A 22,658-nucleotide genomic window follows, 5' to 3' on the forward strand; every position below is an offset into this window, starting at 1 on the left:
TTTTGGTATGGATGATGCAATGTATGAAGAGCACAGTACACACATTATGCAGGTAAAACAAATTCTTAAAAGAAGACAAGACTACAAATTTTACTAGAAAAAAGAAAGATTAGAAGTGATCTTGTGGGTTATAACTTGACCTTTATTTGTAGTACATCTTTGTTTCCCTATTAAAACTGCTCTCTTGAATTTTGTGCAAGTCTTTTATCTTTTTTTAAGATATTTGGGAATGCTACATCATGATTGTTCTGAGCAATAGAACTATATATTATTGAATGGATCCTCAATTTCTGAAGAGTGGAACAGCCACCTTATTAGCTTTAGTAGTGGCATACGTGCAAGAAAGCAAGCTTATACAACTTCAACCAAAAGAAGAAACACCACTTTCCATTTCACCTATCCATTCCCTCCAAAAGTTTATCTAGTTCTTCCTTAAATTTATTTAAGCTATCAACTTCCATAACAGCAGATGGAAGTTTGTTCCAGCAATCAACTGCTCACTGGCTAAAGGCAAATTTCCACACATCTATTCTGCAAACGTCTTTCCTCAGTTTGAATTTATGCCCCCTCAAGTGCGTAATCTGAGCAAGAGGAAGAATCCCATCAGCATTGAGCTGCTGCAATTTGCAGAACAGAACTGAAGTATTTCTTGGTAAGAGCACCCCTAGTTCTCCTTACCCATCTTGTTGTTCTTCTCTGTACTCATTCTAGGAGCTCTAAATCCTTCCTAAAATGAGGCCTCAGACCTGTATGAAGTACTCAAGGTGTGGCCTGACCATTGCCTTATTCATACAAAGGGATAATCATCTTATCCATGCTAGCAAAATTCCTGTATATCATTGACAAAACCCCATGAGCTGTCCTGCCAGCCTTTCTGCACTGCTCAGAGAACTTCATATCTGATTGTACAATTACCCTCAAGGTCTTTCTGATATTCCACTATCCTGAGTGTAGTAACACACCGATATGGAGCTAGCTACCATTTAGCCCTAGAAAAGCAGCATGGTGAACTAGACGAGTGCAATGGACTTTCCTGCAGTTTGGTCAAATCTTATGAAAAGCCATTATTTTTCTTTGCACTCTTAGCCAGCAACTTGTTTTAATCTCTCCTTCCCCAAGTGAATTGATCACAGACTAGGCTATACTTACTGTAGACTTCTGTGCCCCCTGATAATTTATGTTCATCTAATGCATTTTTCTTCTCTGCCACTAGTCTCATCTGTTCATCCATATCCATTTAGGTCTAAATCTTGAACATCTTTTTCTTGGTGTAAAAAGCCTAGTAACATCTATGATTACTGTCCTAAACACTTCTCATTTGGCATTCTAATTTTTTAACATTTTCAATTTGTTCCCACTTCCTAATTATAATCACTTTTAAAAAACAAAATCCTTTTCTTTACCCATGACAGCGGTTATTTTTTTGAATAAATCCCACCTCAATACCCTGATTGCTGTCTAGTGATTAATACATGATGAATCAGCATACATGATGAGCTAAACTTGATTTTGTTAAACTCTTTATTACTTTCTCTTGTGGCCTCTTTATCATGTTGGTATAGAAGACAGTCATCTTGTAAATCGATAAATATTTTACTTCTGAGTGAGCTGCCACCTTGTAAGGTTTTATCAGTATTGGTAAGTTAAAATTCCTCATAACGGAACATTCTAATTTGTTAGTCCACCCCATTTTTTTCTGTGTAGTTCATTATACCCAATACAGTCATTTGACCCCTAACACAATCGTAGTCTTGTTTTTGTTTCTCAGTGATTATGTCATACCAATGCATATTGTTGTGGGAAAGGGGTGGGGATACTTCTTAAATCTCATGTCTGTCCTCTCTGTGCTTTTTTTCTGTGGTAGCTAAGGCACAAAACAAGCTCCTATATTATGGATTGTTGACTGTTCTTTTACAATTGGACATCCAGTTTTTTCTCTGTGACTTCTCTCCCTGCAGGTGATGGTGGATGGCACTCTGTCTTATATCTTCTCCATTCATGATAGTGTTCCCCAAGGTACATTTCTGTTTCTTTCTCCCACTCTTTTCTCTTTGTATATGAGTGATCATGTTGCACTGACTTGAAATCCTATCTATAGTTTTGCTGATGATAGCACATTGTATTTCATCTTCCAGTATGAGAAATTTTGCCCTGCACAAACAGTTTAACTTCTTGAATATTCACCACCAGTTGCTTAAATACTGTTCTCCAGATAATTCCCCAATGGGCAAAGGTAAATTAGTGAAATATGCAGGGTGGCCACTGAAAGCTGAATGATATAAAACAAAAATAACTTTTACAAACATGTTTTTTTAATTTTTTATTATTTTTTTTGGAAATATAATTAATGGATTTTTTTTAGTATTGTGTGTGAAAAACAACATCCCTCAAATGACCACCATTTTCCTGCTCACAAATACAGGCTCTTTCCATGTTGGTATAGAAGACAGTCATCTATTTTCCATGACTGTAAGGAAGGTTTCAGGTCATAAACGTTGGATTTCAGCTCGAATGTTCTCCTTAAGTTCTTGAATTGTTCGAGGTTTATCTACGTAAACCTGTTCTTTCAAGTAGCCCCACAAAAAGAAGTCTGGAGCCATCAAATCAGGTGAATGCGGAGGCCAAACAAATTCAGCATTTTTTGAAATTATTCATTCACCGAAAATTTCTCACAGGAGGTCCATCGTCGCTCTGACAGTGTGTGTAGTAGCTCCATCCTGTTGGAACCATACCTCCTGATTATCTTCGACCACTGGGCGTAAAAAATTTTCAAGCATTGTCCTATATAGGGCTCCATTGATTCTTTCTGGCTGACCTTTCTCATTTTCAAAGAAATAGGGGCCGATAACTCTTTCAGCCATAACACTGCACCAAACAGTGCATTTTTGGGGATGCAATTGATGCTGATGTAATTCCCTGGGATTCTCAGTACCCCAAAATCTGCAGTTTTGTTTGTTGATGTACCCGTTTTAATGAAAATGGGCTTTATCACTCATTATCAAGTTTTTCAAAAAGTTATCTCTGGCTAGGTGTTGAAATCGAATGGCGTACTGCAGGTGCTGCTGAGTATCTTGGGGTAGTAAAGCTTGGACCATTTGGATCTTGTATGGAAACATTTTTAAATCCAGTTTCAAAATCTTCTGAAGCGATGTTCTGGCAATGCTTAGTTGAGCAGAGCGACGACGGGTAGAGGCAGGTGGATCCTCAAGGACACTCTGCCGTACAGCTTCCACTGCTGCGTCAGTGCGCACAGTGTGCTTAGGACCTCTTCCTGGAAGATCGCCGACTGATCCAATTCTTTCAAACCAGGCGATTAGGTTCCAAATCATGTTATCGCTAGGAGATACTCTTACTTTAAAATGTTGCCGGTATTTTCTTTGAGTTTCAATAATTGATCTTTCACTGGAATAGAAAAACCCAATGAGTTTTACTCGTTGCTGGACATCATACATAGCCATTTTAATCTCCAAGGGATCCTCTATAACCTGTAAAAAAAAAAGAAAATAAAAAACATTGAAAATGAACAAGTTAGGACTTTTTCAAACCCTTCAGTCTTTCAGTGGCCACCCTGTAGTAACCATCAGTCATGCCTTATATTTCACAAAAAGGAATCTGCTGCTCCTTTGCTTATCTTCGATGATACTCAGATGTCTTGACAAGATCACATATCCCTACTACGAATTACCCTGACTTCTAATCACTGTAGACTTAAGCACATTACATATATTGCTTCTTCTGCATCTGAAAAACAGTTTTCTCTTTGCTTTCAGCATTACTTTTCTTCTAAATAACTACTCACTCTATATACATCTCAAATCTGCCTTACCATGGAATATTATTTCCACATCTGGGGTGATGATGCCCTGAACCTTTCTCAGGCTGCTAGACTCTATTCAAATGAGGGCAGTCAGGTTAATTAACATATCACTTAGAAAGTCCCATAGAATTTCTGTTTCTGCTGCATGCCTTTTCTATAGATACTTCCATGGACACTCTTCTTCTGTAAGTATCTGTAATTTCCTCCACTCTTTTTCGAAGCAGCCCGAACACTTGCTGCAGCTAGCCAGTGTCCATTTACTGTCCAACTTCAAAATCACAGAACCAACTTTTCTTCTTCCTCATTTATTTCTTTTGATTTCTGTTTTCTGGAACAACCTTCCTTCACATGTGTTTCCTAAAAATTACAATCTGGAGAAATTCAAGTCTCAACAAGTACCTTCAGTCATCTTAACCTATTACTCATATAGAGTGCTAAGTATCATGTGCTCTAATGCCTTTTGTGTTTGGGATTTTCATAAAAAGAGTGAGAGAGCAATATGATACATTCAGCCAAGTTCAAGCGAGGGGAGTTGAGCCCTTTCTTCAAGTTTTTCTGTTGTTCTGCCTGCAAAACATGAAACAGCTTGTAAACTTAGCACTACAGACATATATATAAAAGTTTGGAATCACGTTTCATTTTTCTTAATTTTCAAAGTTTTTATTCAAATAGGACCAACTTCTTTACCAATTTTTATTAAAATATTTTCTGTTATGTATAAAAATCAACTTAAATAATATTTAAGAAATTTCTAGAATATTCCAGAAAAGTGTAAAAGACTCCTGAATGTTATAGATAATTCTAGATTGTTTTGAAATATTATAAATTGAGGAGTAAGAGCTGTAAGTTTTAAAGTCTAACACCTGTCATTCAGAAAGAGCATTTGCTGTAAGTGTTGTGTGTTTTGGGATAAACATGCAAGAAATAAGGAATTGAGCATTGAAAAAAGAAGTGCTGTTATAACTGCATAAAGAAAGTTATTGTATGAGAATAACTGGCAAAATAACTGGCAGGTGTTTCATTTAAGTACAAACTGCCATTTGATGATTCAAAGTGACTGTAAATTTAAAGGGCAAATCAAGATCAGGACTACTGCATATAGCAACAGAAGCACAAGATAAGACTATAACACTGATTTCTAAATGCAATCGACAACTTGCTGCACCTGAAATCTGAACTCAGTTCAGTAGGAACAGAGAAACTCCAGTGTCATCCACTGTAAAACTTCATCTTTGGCTAAGAGCCATTAACGTTAACATTGGAAAGTTGAAGTGTGGAAAAACATGCTGTGGACAGATGAGTCCAAATTTGAAGTGTTTGGATCCAAGGATAGAATTTATGTGAGACAATGAAGTCAAGAAAAAATGGTGCCATATGTTTTATACAGTTCCCTTTTATCAGTGTTAACAAGTGAGCATGTGCTGTTAATATTATTTCAGACATATTGACATCTAACAGTTTGTCCATAACACTTCCATAAATTGGTACCCAGGATTGATCTGTGAGGACTTCCTTTTCCAGATATCTGATTATCTTACTAAATTTTGTCACCAGCTCTCACTGAAATATTTGCCTCTACTTTGCACAGTTGCTAAGAACGTTACTGCTGTCTTAACTTTTACGTATAGGACTCCATATATATAAAATGTATTAGGAAAATCAATGAAGACTGCCAAAGCATACTTTACATCTGAATTTTAATGCTGTCCATTACTGAAACCATAGCATGTTCAGTTCTGCTCCATTCATAAAACTATATTACCTATCCAACTACAGAGAATGGTATGTGTAATGTACTATTCTCTTTCATCACTTAGTCATCCTCCATCATTAATCAATCTTTCATAGATTTTTCCCAAGATCGGTAGGAGAGCTATGGGCTAATCAGACTTGGGATCAGGACTATATTTTTTCTACTCTCCATACCTTTGGTAACATTTTGTAAACAAAGGTTATACGTTATAAAATAACTTAAGGTATCAGTTGACGGAATCTTTCATGAAGATCCTGATTTGCTAGAATTGATATTATTTCATTTATTTAGAATCCTATTCTTACATGCTCCTCAGTATGAGAATTGCTATATCCAGCCATTGTTAATGTTTCTCCATCAGATTCTTGCTGTGTAGATGTATACACTTGTTCTAATCACCACAATTTTCATGTGCCATAGGGGATGGGGTTAAAAAACACCGACTAAAATTACTAAGTTGTGTTTATTGTTATTAAAGCTAGCAATACATGAACGTTTCTAATGAGAACTTTGTGGTTATATAAGTCTCCAGTTACACAATTACCTTTTTCACTGCCAGATGTGGCTGATCATGAAACATTTATCTATCTCAAAATAAAAAAAATTACTTTTTTATAGTATATTTATGAGTAATGGTGTGTCTTTGGTTTGCCATCCCTATTATAGAAAAGCCCTCGCAGATCGCTTTCCAAGATAAACTTTTTTGTATGTTAGCTTTTTTTATATAAACATGTTTTGCAAATTTGTATTTATTTCAAAAAACCACATCAATTTTTGAACATTTCCTTTAATCTATAAAATAAGAAAGGCACCTGGGGCAGATGGGATTTATCCTGTTGTATTAAAGGAAGCAGCAAAGAAGGTAAGCAAACCCTTAGCCATAATTATGAGAGCATTGTTGGATTTAGGGCAAGCCCTCATGAATTGGAGATGTGCCAATGTATCCCTAATTCACAAGGGGGTGGGGACCAAAGGGTGACATGAATAATTACAGACCTGTTCTCTTAACTTGCAGGGAAAATAATGTAGTCACTGGTTAAAGAAGTAACCAAATCAGGAACCTATATACAGAGACAATAAAAAAGAATGAGGACATCCTGGAAAAGACTCAACAGGAAACAACCCCTGGGGAGTGGTATACAAAATAAACACAAAAAACTACCCAGGGGAGAAGTGATCACCGCAACAAAAATGCCACAGGGAGACTTAACCACAACTTAGGAGGAATCAGTTACAAACATACTAAATGCCATAATACAAGATCCACCCAAACTACTAACGGAGGACCAGCAGGTTAGCTAGGCAAACGAGGAATATACGACACACCAGATAGAGCCTCCCTTTCACAATAGATGAACTGCATGAAGCTGTGGCAAGAATAAGGGAAAAAAAATGTCCCGGCTCGGATCTAATAGAACCAGAGATGATAAAAAAAACTACAGAAACCATCCCTGAACTTCTACTTTGACTATTCAACTGCTGCCTATGGTCAAACCAGTTCCCATCTAAATGGAGAACAGCCAATCTAAAGCTTAGAACCCACCCAAACCCCAGGAATTACCGAATTCTTATCGGCCAATAGCTCTGTTCTCAACGCTAAGCAAACTACATGAGAGACTACTGCACAAGAGATTACAACTGCATTACTACAAAGCAAATCTAAACACATCCAAACAGTATGGATTCACACCAGGATCATCGACAATTGAAGCCATCCAGGGCCTGGTCACGAAAGCAGCTCAATGCACTAAGAAGTACTTCCTCATTATAGAGGTGGACTTTGCTGAGGCATTCAACACTTTGGTGGCCGAGTGTCCTAGCCAGGCTCAGGGCAGCGAAAGTACCAATGAATTTATACAACAGCGTCAAAGCTTACCTCACAGACGGATGGGTACAGGTACCATCTGTCTGTGACACCCTTCCAAAGCTTAAACAGGCCAGTCCGAAGAAGCTGCCCTCAGGGATCTGTCCTGGGGCTGCTCTTGTAGAATATGGTATTTGATGACCTACTCACCATGGACCTAGAAGAAGTCAAGGCCCAAGCTTTCGTGGACAACTTGGTGCTGATGATTGCACTGGATTCATGATCTGGATTGGAGGCACATGCAAACCAAGCTGTTAGAATCCTACAAGACTGGGCCGTGCTCCATACTCTCAAAATTTCACCTGAGAAGACAGACTCAGTACTACTCAAGGGCAACTTAAACTTGAGAAGGCTACCGCAAATCAAGATAGCGGAGAAAATAATAAAACTGTCAAATCAGATTAAATACCTTGGAATCAGCCTTGATCGAAATTTATCCTTCAAGCTACATCTTATGTACCAAAAAGATAAACTCAGAAAATATACGGCATTGGTGGTCAGAGTTACACGCAGGGATTGGGGACTAAACAGAAGGACCCTATCCCTGTACTGTAAAGCAATCTTTATCCCAGTTATCATTTACTGGTCTCTCGTATGGTATGTGAAAGCGGGTACTGCAGTGAATAGAAGATTAATGGAGACAATTCAACAAAACATTCTGCTCACAATAACAAGGATGTATCGTACAATGAGCACAAGTGCACTGCAGGTCCTGGCAGGGGTCCTACCTCTGGACCTGGAAATGACTCGCTGCAGGCTTATGTATAATCTATCCAAGGGAATGCCAACCACAATAAATGACTTTACCATCGACATTACCAACAATCGGAAGAGAGAAAAACAAAGAATAGTAGATTACTTGATACAGATATGGCAAAATAGGTGTTGTTGTGGAAGTGGATAGTTTGAGTAAATTCACTGGGAGAACTAAACAAAACTATTGGAGTGGATGGATTGGTGGAATGGAAAGTTTTTTTTGGCTGATTATTTTTAGCTTGCTTTTTTTGCATCATTTGCCGTTACTTAATACTAAACTTAAATTCTTTTCTTAAACCTTGATTATTACTGATTCCAAGTCCCACCACGAACTGATATATCTCATCTTTTTATAGATGCCTTTTTAAATGCTGTTTTACTTTATGTAGTTTGTATCCTCTGCAGTTTTGCATTGCAACTATTCCAAGAATTTTGTTGCTCAAACATAAATATGAATTAATCAGAAATATTCTGTATTTATTACAAACCTTTCTATCTTAAACCCAGCATCATATGAAGTGTGATCAAAACGTTCAGTGACTGACTTTATCCCAAAATTGCAGTGTTGTAGCAAATTGCAATTTAGTATTAGCCATTTTGTGCAAGAAAGCCGTGGATTTTGCTGCATTAGCCAAAAAGAATAAATAAAATTAGATAAAGCAAATAAAAATATATGAAAATAACCATATATTTTTTATATATATATATTTTTTTATTAACCATTGTTAACCTTATATTTTTATGGTTATTATATATATTTTCTCTATGCATTACCCTTCTGATGTAGGTAGCTATCCAGCTGAACTTTGCATTTCTGCAAGCTGTGAGCTCCAGCAGTCACCAACAGAGGGAACTTATTTCAGTAAATAACAATTTGCTGCCTATGCTGATCATCATCGATGGTTGTTGTTTGTTTGTTATTTGGTTTTTTAGGAGCATTAGCAACTAAGGCCCTATTGCTCCGGAATATGCGGTGGTCATTCCCTGACCTTTCAGCATCCTCCGTATTTGGTGGTGATGGGCTCGAACCCCGGTCTAATCAAGAAGCGTGTGTTATGCACTGCTGCTCCTTCCCACCTGGCTATGGCGGCACCTCATTGATGGCGAATGCTGTAGTATCAACAACATGCTGGTTGGAAATCAGAGGACTGGAAATGAACATGCTTGTCAGATGAGTCCAAGTGCCTTGTGCAATATGCTGACAGATGCTTTTGTTTGTATGCTGCAAGCAACACCAGTCCTTGGATCCATTGTCCATGTTGCCCACTATCCAGAGAAGTGAAGGTGGTTGCTTAATATGGGACATGTTTTGCTGGCAAGAACTAGGACTCCTGGTGTATATTGACCGTTTCATTGGTGGGGTCTACTGACAGCGTTATCTGCAAATGGTAGGTCGTCATAATTCAGTGATCACTCAATGTATACGATATACAGACACCTAACCCTCTAATTGCACGATTTCAGTTTTGCATGGTCAAAAAAATGCTACAATTGTTTGTTTTACTTGGGATGATTTTGGTTTGACACAGTTTAAGAATAACAAAAAAATGTGTGTATGTTGTATTAAAAAGTTATGCAAATGCTCTATACCCATCGGTAGCATACCGATGGGTATGTACTCAGCTATTCAGTATATCATGCCAGTTGTTATTCGAATGTTATGGTACACTGAGGTATCATTCTGCTAGACGCATATGTGCAATATTTAGATGTAATAATTAAGCTGTAAAATAATATTATACAGGCAGTTTCCGCTTTACAAGTTCTTTTTTTCGAGTATCAACAAAATTTAAAATGTGAGCACTAATTGCAATAAATAAATTCTAAATATTCATAAATACGGCATTTCAAGCCACGTACGTAGCTATACAGTACTACTGTAGTATTGTATAGCTTGAATAAACAAAAGAATTGCATTCGTTTGTTCAAGCAGATGAGAGCATCTCACTGACTGACATAACATAAAGCATGCTGAGGTTACAAAAAGTGGTTCTGTTGCTATTCATTTTCGCTGTCTTGTCTTATTTCAAATTTATCCCACTTATTAATACCATACAGTATGTCTCCAAACAGGCCTGTGAGATTAGGAAAATTCATGTTGAAAAATTATACTTCACACCAACCAGCAATTGTAATTTTTACTGCAAACTAAAATAAATGCAATAGATAAAACTGGTAAAAACAGATGTATTTACAATAAATAGGAAATGACGGTTAAGATAAAATGACGGTAAAATATGACTAAAATGGAAGTTAAAATAATATTAAAATATAATAGTGATAAAAGCGCTAAAAACTGTAGCTTTCGGAGACAACAGACTCCTTTCTGAACAGTGTGCTTCTGTTGTACGATAACATCTTAAATAGCAGGCCCACGGCACTCGTCACATAGTTCCACAGGAATATGGTTGGAATTTTCCACCTGCGTACTGGAACCGGAAATGGCTCGGGAGCGCGCCAATAAAAACGGATCATCTCATTCAAGAATGACAGCTTCAAGGAGGGGATGCATACGGACACCCCTATCCCTGTTGATGGTGTTACCGCTAGCTGCCCCGATGCGCAGGCTCTCAAGCCATTTACAGTCCCAGAACCCAAGAGCCTGGTCAGTGATGACCGCAGCTTCAGGGGAGATCTGGTGCTGCTTCTCCCAAAAATGCTCCGCCACAGCAGACTTCGCATAATTTTCCATTCTTATAGCACTCATGTGCTCACCCAGACGTTCTTTGAGTCATCGCCCAGTCTCACCAACATAACAAACCCCACAATCTGGGCACTGAATTTCATATACCATCCCACTGCTAACTTCTTTTGATATGGGGGTCTTTAACTTGTAATATCACTGTGTGCAACCTCCGTCCCAGAAGCTGCACACAGCGTATCTGGCACCCACGGACTGTACGTGTGATGCGTTCAGTAAGGAATGTATGCAATGATCACAGGGGCAGGTGACTCACTACGCGTGGACTCTACCCCTCTAATGAATTTATCCAAAATCCTCTTGGGATAGCCACATTTCTTGAGGTCTGCTGTGATTCTGATAATTTCTCTCTCTTTATCCTCGGGGGTACTGCAGTGGGACCCAGCCCTATCTATTAGGGCCTTAACTACACTGTTCTTGTGTTAGCTGGTTTGTGCCGAGTTGTAATGGTTATATTGTCCCTGGCACATGGGTTTCCTGAAAACATTAGTCTTAAGCCTACAACCTTCTCTGATCACCAACACATCAAGAAACGGGAGGGATCCCTCTGCCTCCACCTCCGAGGTAAATTGAACAAAAGGGGAGAAGCTGTTAAGCACATTAAGTATTTGATCTTCCTTCCCCTTCTGTACGATGGTAAAAGTATCATCCACGTATCTTTTCCATTTACGCATGGGAAATTCCAAACCGTCAAAGATCGTAACTTCCAATTCTTCCATGGCTAAATTAACCACAATAGTGCTAATGGGGGAAACCATGGCCGTGCCGTGAACCTGCCTATACAATAACGTCTTGGAAGACCAAGGTGGTACTGGAAAGGCATAACTCCACACCTTCAGAAATATCATTAATACTTAACAAAGACCTGGTATTTAAAGCCGCATCCTTTTCGAAAGCCCTTCTAACACATAGAACTCCAAACCTAATAGGAATACATGTAAACAGGGAAATAACATCAAAAGAAATCATAATCTCATTTTCACTTATAGACTGTTCTTTTATAAAACCTACAAAGTCCTTACTATCTTTAATGACAAAACTAGAACATCCCACTATAGGTGCAATTAGTCTGGCAAGATATCCTGATAAAGCATAGGTAAGACTACCTATGAATGATACGATTGGTCTAAGTGGGATACCCACTTTGTGTATCTTCGGAAGTCTATAAAACCTGGGTAAACAACAACAACCTGCGGCATGTAGGGACCAAAAAAACCTCCCAAATTTTCCTATCTAACTTATGCCAGCGCTGAATAATACAATTCACCTGCCGCTCCAAGCTGACTAACGAATTTCTCCGAATAACTTTATACACGTGGTGGTGTCCTGTAGAAGTTCTAAGACTTTTTTTACAATATTTCTCTTTATCCAAAATAACTGTGGATCTCCCTTTTCCGCCGGTAAGACTACGATTTTATCATTCTGTTTGAGTTCACGCAAGGCACATCTATGGTTGACACTAAGGTTGGAGGGGGCCACCCTGGCATGACTCAAGATAGCCGAAGTCCTGATAAGTATTTCGGTAGCCTGGGTCTCCGACAACTTGCTAATAGCTCTCTCAATGCCCATGGCTATTTCAGCAATAGGTGGTTTACTAGGCATCAAAGCAAACCTAGTACCTAAGCTTAGTACCCCCCTCCTGTTCCTTAAAAAGCCGCTTACTACTCAGGTTACAAATAAAATTAGCACTATCATTGTCATTATGTGTAATCGCTGCCTCTTCCAATAACCTATTAAATTTGTTATACCCATTATAGCTCGGCACAAACCAGCCAACACAAGAACAGTGTAGTTAAGGCCCTAATAGATAGGGTTGGGTCCCACAGCAGTGGGACCCAACTAGAGAAATTATTAGTCATAGCAGACCTCAAGAAATGTGGCTATCCCCAGAGGATTTTGGATAAATTCATTAGAGGGGTAGAGTCCACGAGTGAGTCGCCCGCCCCTGTGATCACTGCATACATTCCTTACTATCCGGGCCTTACCGAATGCATCACACGTACAGTCCATGGGTGCCAGATACACTGTGTGCAGCTTCCAGGACGGAGGTTGCACACAGTGATATCACAAGTTAAAGACTCCATATCAAAAGAAGTTAACAGTGGGGTGGTATATGAAATGAAGTGACCAGATTGTGTTTGTTACGTTGATGAGACAGGGCGACGACTCAAAGAACGTCTGGGTGAGCACACGAGTGCTATAAGAATGGCAAATTATGCAAAGTCTGCTGTGGCGGAGCATTTTTGGGAGAAGCAGCACCAGATCTTCCCTGAAGCTGCGGTCATCACTGACCGGGCTCATGGGTTCTGGGACCATAAATGGCTTGAGAGCCTGCGCATCGGGGCAGCTAGCGTAAAGCCATCAACAGGGATAGGGGTGTCTGTATGCATCCCCTCCTTGAAGCCGTTGTTCTTGAACAAGATGAACGGTTTTTATTGGCGCGCTCCCGAGCCATTTCCGGTTCCAGTACGCAGGTGGGAAATTCCAACCAACCGTGGAACCATGTGACGAGTGCCGTGGGCCTGCTATTTAAGGATGTTGTCATACAACAGAAGCACACTGTTCAGAAAGGAGTCTGTCGTCTCCGAAAGCTACAGTTTTTAGTGCTTTTATCACTGTTATATTTTAATATTGTTTTAACTTCCATTTTAGTCATATTTTACCGTCATTTTGGCGCCTCCGTAGCCAGGTGGGAAGGAAGCAGCAGTGCGTAGCACACGCTTCTTGATTAGACCGGGGTTCGAGCCCGTCACCACCAAATACGGAGGATGCAGAAAGGTTAAGGAATGACCACCGCATATCCTGGAGCAATATGGCCTTAGTTGCTAATGCTCCTAAAAACCAAAAAAACAACAAACAAACAACAACCGTCATTTTTTTTTTAACCATCATTTCATATTTATTGTAAATACACTGTTTTTACCAGTTTTATCTATTGCATGTATTTTAGTTTGCAGTAAAAATTACAATTGCTGGTTGGTGTGAAGTATAATTTTTCAACCATGCAGTATACCAAAACGAAGTAATACTATGGAAAGTGATATTAATAACAAGCAGCAGCAAAGAAGAATAACATTGTAAACAATATATTTGATTTGGAAAATGGTATATGAGTATTTATGTGTTCAATCATAATTTGATAATCTGCATCTCTTTTGTTTGATAAGGCGTTGTCTGCAATACACTTAACTTGAATGAATTTCAGGCTGCTAGTTCCTGAGCAACAAAGGTCATTTTGAAAGATTCAACTATAAACAGGTCCCAAATTTGAAGGTCATTGAAAATACCATATTTCAGTTTCATCTCTCTGCTTATAAGAAATGCTATCTGTGGCTATGCAAAACTATCTCCTTTATCCTTGGATTTTAAAAATTCTTCATTAAAACCAAAACAAAGGGGAGGTAACACTGTCTCCCCCTTTGTTTTGGTTTTAATCAAGATCATGGATTGACCATGGACTTTCTAGGCAGACCTTTTTCACCCCTTACAAGGCATCTACTACCAGATGACAGCTTTTACCAACCTAGTGAGATCAACTTTAACTGAGGAACCATCATGTCATAATCTCTGTTTCATAAGCCTGTTACTTTGATATTTACACATTTTCTCTTTGCATTTCTCATATTCAGTTGTTTTGATGAGAAACTCCATAATTGTATATGCTTCCTTCACCCATTACTATAGCAAAATGTGTATTCTTAATATGTAGCAATATATAACCTTTAAACTAAACTTGGAAAAATGAGTAAATAGTCTTCATTCTTCTGGTTTGTGTTTGTTCCATGTCTTTCATTCCATCAATCCATCCATATAGAAAATTGAAAGTTATTTATGGCAATTGCAATACATTGAATTGTTTATATTTTTCATAATTAAATTCCACACTTTCCATCTATCTAAGAGATGATCTTAGTTAAGAAGCACAGACTCTAAGGCAGTGCACTCAGATGATGTGGGTGACCAGTGCACTGTTGAGTTAGTTTTGGTGTGACATTAGTACTGGGAAAACTAAAATGAGAGTATAGGCCAAATGACTGAGATGAATACACTGAAGAACTACACATGTAGGCAGAGTGGGTCAGTAGATAATAATGGGGGACTTTATCTTTCCAGATATTGGTTGGAAATCTTGGGTTAGTCACTCACCCAATAGCAGAAATTTTCTGGATTTATTGGATGATTGTGTTCTTAAAAGTCGATGCTGTTATAATCAGATCAAGAGAAAGCAATACTCTTGATCGGATTATCAGCCGTGATTTTTTGTGCATATATCCAGTTAAAGGAAGCACTAAGTGGAAACAATCATAATATATTGAATTGAGGTCTACTTAAAAGTATAACTACAGTCAAGGATAAATCAAAGGGATTTTGTTTTCATAAAGTTGACCATAATAGTCTTGAACAATTTTTAAATTCTATTCATTGGGACTAACTGATGATGTTACCAACAACAAATTCTAAATGAGAGGCATTCAGGAAAGTAATCATAGAAGCTACTATATATTAGTAGCAGAGAATTAAAACGTGTGGGATGATTATAAATTAGTAGGTGACATGGAAATCTAGTATAGTATGTCTGAACTAGTCTGCGCTCAGGTCACTAAGGGAATTTGGGAAGCTAAGGCAGATTATGTTAAAAGCTATAGTGGCTAAGAATGTAAAGAAAAATAGCAAAGAATTTGCTCCTTACATTAACACTAGAAGAAAGGGGATGAAATATTGCACCATTAGATATGAATGACAACTGTTGATGTGGTGATCCTGTTCAGGTTGCTGACAAAGTAAATATTTTGTGGTAGAATAAATATTGCTTCAACCGATGAATGAATTAAATTGAATTTATTGAAATAAATGAATAAATTAAAATACATGGAAGTATTAAAGTAAAATAAAATATTATATACAATTAAACTGAAATTAAATGTACAACCAGTATACAGCAAAAATAAACTTTGTACAAAAGAATAAAAGCAATAAAACATGCACAAGACTAAATGTAATAAAATATATATCAAGGAGCTTTCAAGGTGATGTGCCTCTTTGTCAACTTAAAACAAAATATACGACAACAAATCCTTATATTATATTATACAGAGGCATAGTCTTGCACATGCATTAACAGCAGCTAAGTGTGGATCATGTGTGGTGGAAGGAAAGAGGGAAGACATTAACTGTCAGACTCTGCAGAAATGGTGCAGCGTGTGTTAGCCTTGTTGTTAACTCTCCATTTCTTGTCATGATGTAGAATAACAGCCTCCATAATAGGATGTATGTGGTACCCAGCATTACAATTATTGATGGGATCTGCCAGAGCTATATGAAGAGCTTCCAATCATGAGAGATGGTGAGAATCATGGGCATAATCCAATTTCAATATTGGGTTGCTAATTATAATTAAAATGGTGCTCACACCAACAATGCTCTGTAATGGCTGAGCTTGAAATATCTGCCCAGTGAATAGCCCCCTCATGTTCAGCAACTCTCTAGCAGGCCTGATGTAGCCGAGTGGTCAGGAGCGTGAGTGCAGTAGCACGCATTCTGAGTGGACCGGGGTTCAAGCCCGTGACTGCTAAATACGATTAACATTTGTATTGATGATTTATTGTAAATTCCACTGACCTGGTGGTCGTGTCAGAGTATAAACAAAATATTACAGTCAATGTTGTCCAAAGTGAAACTGGCTGTTCCATTGCTACATTGTGTAAATGTGAAATATTGTGTTGCTTGTCCAGATTGTGGGGTTTCTTATATCATTGAGTTGGAATGTAGATTATGTGATAATATTTCTGAACTTCTGAATTATGTGATACTTCTGTGTATTTTAATTTATTCTAACGTGACTGTCCTTGGTACTCGTGCGGGTAGAGTTTTTTAGGTGTGGAAACATCGGAATACACCAAGTTATCAGTGGGAACTAAATTATTTTGTTATAACTGAGAAGAATGTAGAAGAGAAATTATTGCAGCTAAAAGTAAACAAGTCACTTAGGGTTTACAGGATCTGTCCATTTATATTAAACGAAGCACCTTTGGCCATAATTAGATTAGCCTTGGATTCATGGGAGGTTCCTGTGGATTGAAGTGTGCAATTGTTTCTCTAATACAAACAAAGGGGGTTCAAAGGGTGACATGAGCCATTATAGACCTGGAAGCTTGACTTCTGTTATAGGGAAAATAATGCAGGCAGTGGTTAAAGAAGTATTGCAGGATTATTTTAACAGGAATGGAATTATATGGAATGCATAGCATGGATTTGTTAAGGAGGGTGGGGGGGGAAGGAATCTTGTCTGACCAAATCTGATTAGCTACTATAATGCAAACAATTTTTGACATCATATAGTTAGATTTCAACAAAGCTTTTGACACTGTTCCACATGAAAGACTGCTGTACAAATTAAAGTAGTGTGGCATTAAGGTCAAGTTACTGTTATTGATTAAAGAATGGTTGAGTGGCAGAAAACAGAGGTGGTTATAAATGGACACTAATATGGAGTCCCACAGGGTTCTGTGCTGGGCTGTTGCTCTTTGAAATATTTATTAACGATTAATAAATATTTCGTCGCCTCCGTAGCCAGGTGGGCAGGAGCAGCAGTGAGTAGCACACGCTTCTTGATTAGACCGAGGTTCGAGCCCATGACCACCAAATACGGAGGATGCGGAAAGGTCAGGGAATGATCACCGCATATCCCCGGAGCAATATGGCCTTAGTTGCTAGTGCTCCTAAAAACCAAATAACAAACAAACGATAAATATTTCAAATAGTTAAGAGCCCAGAGTAATTACTCATGAAAGCATATCAAGCTTATTCTCTATTTTCAGATGATAGCAGTGTGGTTAATGGCAGGAATCCAGGTATAATACTGTAGCAAGACCTTTATAAGTTAGGCAGATGGGCTGAGAAGTGTCAATTGAGATTTAAAATTGGTAAATGCAAGGTACAGCACTAATCCTAGAATAACATACCAGTTAGGTGGTACCACGTTCAAGGTAGTGGAGAATGAGAGACCTGGGGTTAATTGTACAATCCGATACGAAGTTCTGTGAGCAGTGCTGACATGCTGCTAGAACAGCTCATGGAGTTCTGTCAGTGAGATACAAGAACTTTAACAACAGGGATATGGAGGTGATTATCCCACTCTATAAAGCAGTGGTTATGCCGCATATTCTTTATATGAAAGATATAGATCTCTTGGAATAAGTGCAGAAAGAAGCAATCAGATTAGTCAAGAACACAAAGGGATACTCATACCACAGAAGACTTCAATTCTGCAAAGTCTTCTCAGAAAGCACTCAGAAACTAGGCACTTGTGGGACAGACCTGTTTAAGGCTTTAAATGGATCGAGTAATCTTAATAATAATGACATTCTTACTCTTATTCAGACAACACAGAAGAGGATGGGACATAAATTTTAAAAGGATGGCTGTCAGATAGATTTCGGCAAATTTGCTTTCAGCCATAAAGTAATTCTTGGAACAAACTGTAGTTTGAATAAATTTAATCAAGAATTAAGCATATTATTAGAGGGGATATAGAGATGTGGTAGGTATGTTTTTTTTTGCTGATGCTGTTATTAGCTTGCTTCCTTGCATCACTTGCTACTACTGTTTCTATTAAAAATTCAAAACATCTGGATTCCGATGTCTGTTTTGCTTCCTTCTTATCTCATTAATCTTTATCTATGAACCCTATATCTGGAAGCTGATGTACAGAAAGCGTATCACTGTTGTGTACTGGCCTGTTGTAGGAAAGGTATGATATTCAATAATTTCCCTCTGTCTTGTTAAGTTTTTAAGCAGAATTAGCAGTCGATCCTTTGGTACTCACCATTGGGATTGCAAATGTCTACGTATGTCTATGCGTAGACATTGTCTACGCATAGACATACATAGACTACGCAAATGTCTATTTATTTTTTTTAGTGTTCTGCTAAACTCTGAAGTTCACAACTGCATGAAAATGCTGCTAAAATCTTTATATCTATGAAAATTTTTTGTAACTTCATCTTTAAATATAATGAAGATGCCCTTGTTTTCAATTAATTTACTTTACTTTCTTGTCCTGTACTGTATAACCCCAGAGATAAGTGAAAATGTTTCTCTTAGGTTGTTGTAGTGACTGCGGTGATCAAGCATATGTGCCCAGTTCTTTTCTCTAGAAAGATTCCACGGTATGTGTGAGAGACCAAGATCATCTTGACATTTGTGGGTAGTCAGGAGATGTGAAAGGAAGATGTTAGGGTAGAATCATATTCTGATGGTTTTGTTAAGTGCAAAGTTGTTATTTATTGGCTGTGGGAACAGATTTGATTGTAGGACTAATATCATCCTTCACTGCATCATTCTGTCATGGATTTCGTGATTTTTACTGTCATTGAAATCAGACATACAGGCCTGTAGCTCTCCATGTACATTTATTTTACTGTTATTGTAAAATATTATAATTCTAATCCAGCGTAATTTCCAGTTTGATTTGTCTTAGCATTAGCATTAGTAGAGGCATACGATGCAAGAAAGCAAGCTTATTCAGCATCAGCCCAAAAAAAAAAAAAAAAACCCTCTCCCATTTCACCCCTCCGTTCGTTCGAAATACCTGTCCAGTTGAGCTTTAAATTTGTTTAGGCTATCAACTTCAACAACAAGTGATGGAAGTCGGTTCCACCAACCAACCACCCGCTGGCCAAAGGCAAATTTCCGCACATCTATCCGACATCCGTCCTTCCTCAATTTGAATTTATGCCCTCTGAGGTGATTATTCTGAGAAAGATGAAGAATCCCATTGGCATTGAGCATGCTCAAACCATTCAAGGCCTTATACACCTCTATCAGATCACCTCGCCGGTGCCTAGTCTCCAGACTCTGTAATTTGCAAAACTTAAGCCTTTCTTCGTAAGAGCAACCCTTTGTTCCATTTACTAATCTTGTTGCCCTTCTCTGTACCCGTTCCAGCAGCTCTACATCCTTCTTGAAATGAGGCCTCCAGACCTGTATACAGTACTCAAGATGTGGCCTAACCATTGCCTTATACAAGGGAATAATCACCTCCTTATCCCTGCTAGAAAAATTCCTGTATATCATTGACAAGACACCATGAGCTACTCTTGCAGCTCGTCTGCACTGCTCAGAGAACTTCATATCTCCCTGCACAATTACCCCCAGGTCCTTTTCATTCTCCACCACTGTCAGTGTGGTACCGCAGAGTTGATACGTTGCTCTGGGGTTACTGTTTCCCATATGCAGTACTTTACATTTGTCAATGTTAAACTTCATTTGCCACCTCTCAGCCCATCTGTTCAACCTTTCCAGATCCTGTTGCAGCAGCATAGCGTCAGTAGTGTCCTTGACGACCCTGCCAACCTTTGTATCATCTGCAAACTTGGACATTAAACTTGATATCCCATCATCAATATCATTCATAAACACCGAAAACAACAACGGACCCAACACTGAACCTTGAGGAACTCCACTAATAACATTAGTCCACGTTGAGCAGTGTCCATTGATTACCACTCTCTGTCTTCTGCCACTCAACCCTCAACCATCCCCTTATCCATAGCAGCAATTTGCCTCCAATGCCACACTGCTCCAATTTGTGCAGCAGTCTTCCATGTGCAACAGTATCAAAAGCCTTTCTAAGATCCAAATATATAATATCAAAGTTATTCCCTGCATCCAGTTCTTTTGTGACTACATCATAGTATCCAATCAAATTGGTCAGGCAAGACCTGCCCTTAACAAAACCATGCTGCGTCTGAGCTATAACTGAATTCTTGTCTAGATGATCCTGCAGTGCTTCTTTAACCAGTGCCTCCATTAATTTACCTGGAACAGAAGTTAAACTAACAGGTCTATAATTACTTGTGTCAGCCTTTGATCCTCCTTTGTGAATTGGGGTTACATTTGCACATCTCCAGTCTATGGGTACCTCCCCTGAGTCCAAAGAAGCTCTCATAATTATGGCTAGGGGTTTGCATACTTCCTTTGCTGCCTCCTTTAATATAACTGGATAGATCCCATCCACCCCAGGTGCCTTTTTTATGTTTATCCTCAACACTCTCTCCTCCACTTTCCTCTCAGTTATTACAAAATCATCCAGCTCACTGCCAATGTTTACTTTACCTACATCATTCTCCTTCCTGAATAACTCCTCATGCGTGAATGTAGATGCAAAATACTCGTTTAGATTGTTAGCCACCTGAGCAGGATCCTCAACTGTTGAACCATCAATATCCAGTGGACCAATCTGATTCATCCCTTTCCTTCTCGAGTTCAAGTATGTAAAGAACTCTTTTCTGTTTTTCTTTGCATCCTTTGCCAAGGATTTTTCGTAGTCTGCCTTTGCCTGCCTAATCTCCTTTGTGACTTGGTTACAGACCAACTTATATCTATCATAGGCTTCCATGTCACCCATTAATTTATATGTATCCCATGCATTTTTCTTCTCTGCCACATGTCTCATTAGTTCATCTGACAACCATTTAGGCCTAAACCTTGAACAATATTTCTTAGTTGGTATGTAAAGCCTGGTAGCCTCCAAGATTAGTTCCTTGAATGCTTCCCATTTTGAGTTTGCTGTTGGTAACATCATCAGTTGGTCCCACTGTATAGAATTTAAATACTGTCTCAGACCATCATAGTCGCCTTTACGAAAACAAAAACCCTTCCCTTTACCTCTGATGGTAGTTACCTCCTTGAGTAAATCCCACTTCAACACACTGTGATCACTGCCACCTAGTGGTTCATTTATCTGCAGGTTCTTAATGCATGAAGAGTCACTACTGATAATCAGATCAAGAGTATTGCTCCCTCTTGTTGCCTCACGAACATGCTGGTGTAGAAAACAATCATCCAATAAATCCACAAAAGCCTTGCTAGTGTGCGAGTGACCAACCCACAAATTCCAGTCAATATCTGGGAAATTAAAATCCCCCATTATAAGACTCTCTGATTTACTGGCCCACTCTATTTCCCTGTACAATATCTTATTATACTCATCAGAGTCATTAGGCCTATAGCACACTCCTACTCTCAATTTTGATTTCCCTATGCTTATGTCACACCAAACTGATTCGGCACTGCCCTGTCCATCGATGTCGACTGGCTTCACTTCCTTGGACTTTATGTGTTTCTTAATTAATAGCATAACCCCTCCTCCCCTCCTGTCCTGTCTATCCTTTCTATACACATTGTATTCCCCAAATTCCAGTTCCGCATTACTTATATCTGTGTGACACCACGTCTCTGATATCCCAACAATATCTGCCTTTGATGTTTTGAGCAATACCTCAAATTCATCAAATTTATTTACCAAACTCCTAGCATTGGTGTACACGCAGGTATACATGCACCTGTTTCTATTCTTAGCTACCCTAACACAACCCATGTGTTTACTTGTAACGCAATGACTACCAGCAGTCTCTGAAATATCCTGCATCTTGTTTTTCAGACTTCTGCTCATTTCAATAGAAGCAGTGCAAGAATCACTTCCACCTCTGCCAGTGGCTACTGTTAATCTATTAGTCCTTGTATCCCCCCCAACTAGCAGTTTTCCGACCCACCTAACACTGCCTCGACAGCATCAGCAAAAATTCTTGCACCCTTTCTATTTAAGTGTATCCCATCCCTGTAGAAGCAATCTCTCCTGTTAACAAGTACAGTCCAGGCTGAAAAAAATTCTACCCCTTGAGCCTTGCACAATCCCTCCAGGGCCGAATTGATCGACAAGGCTCTCATCATATACTCCCTCCTATCGTGTCTGGGCAGAATTGCA

At 38.7% G+C, this 22,658-nt stretch overlaps 1 protein-coding gene across 1 annotated transcript in view; it reads left to right on the forward strand.

Annotated features, from left to right (window-relative positions):
• Nup98-96 (nuclear pore complex protein Nup98-96) overlaps positions 1-22,658 on the forward strand; it is a 770,989-nt gene that overhangs the window by 189,048 nt on the left and 559,283 nt on the right. The gene's annotated exons all lie outside the window — the stretch shown is intronic.

Source organism: Mastigoproctus giganteus, chromosome 8 (genome assembly GCF_048544385.1).
Source record: "Mastigoproctus giganteus isolate SK-2022 chromosome 8, ASM4854438v1, whole genome shotgun sequence".
In the NCBI taxonomy this organism is placed as follows: Eukaryota; Metazoa; Arthropoda; class Arachnida; order Uropygi; family Thelyphonidae; genus Mastigoproctus; species Mastigoproctus giganteus.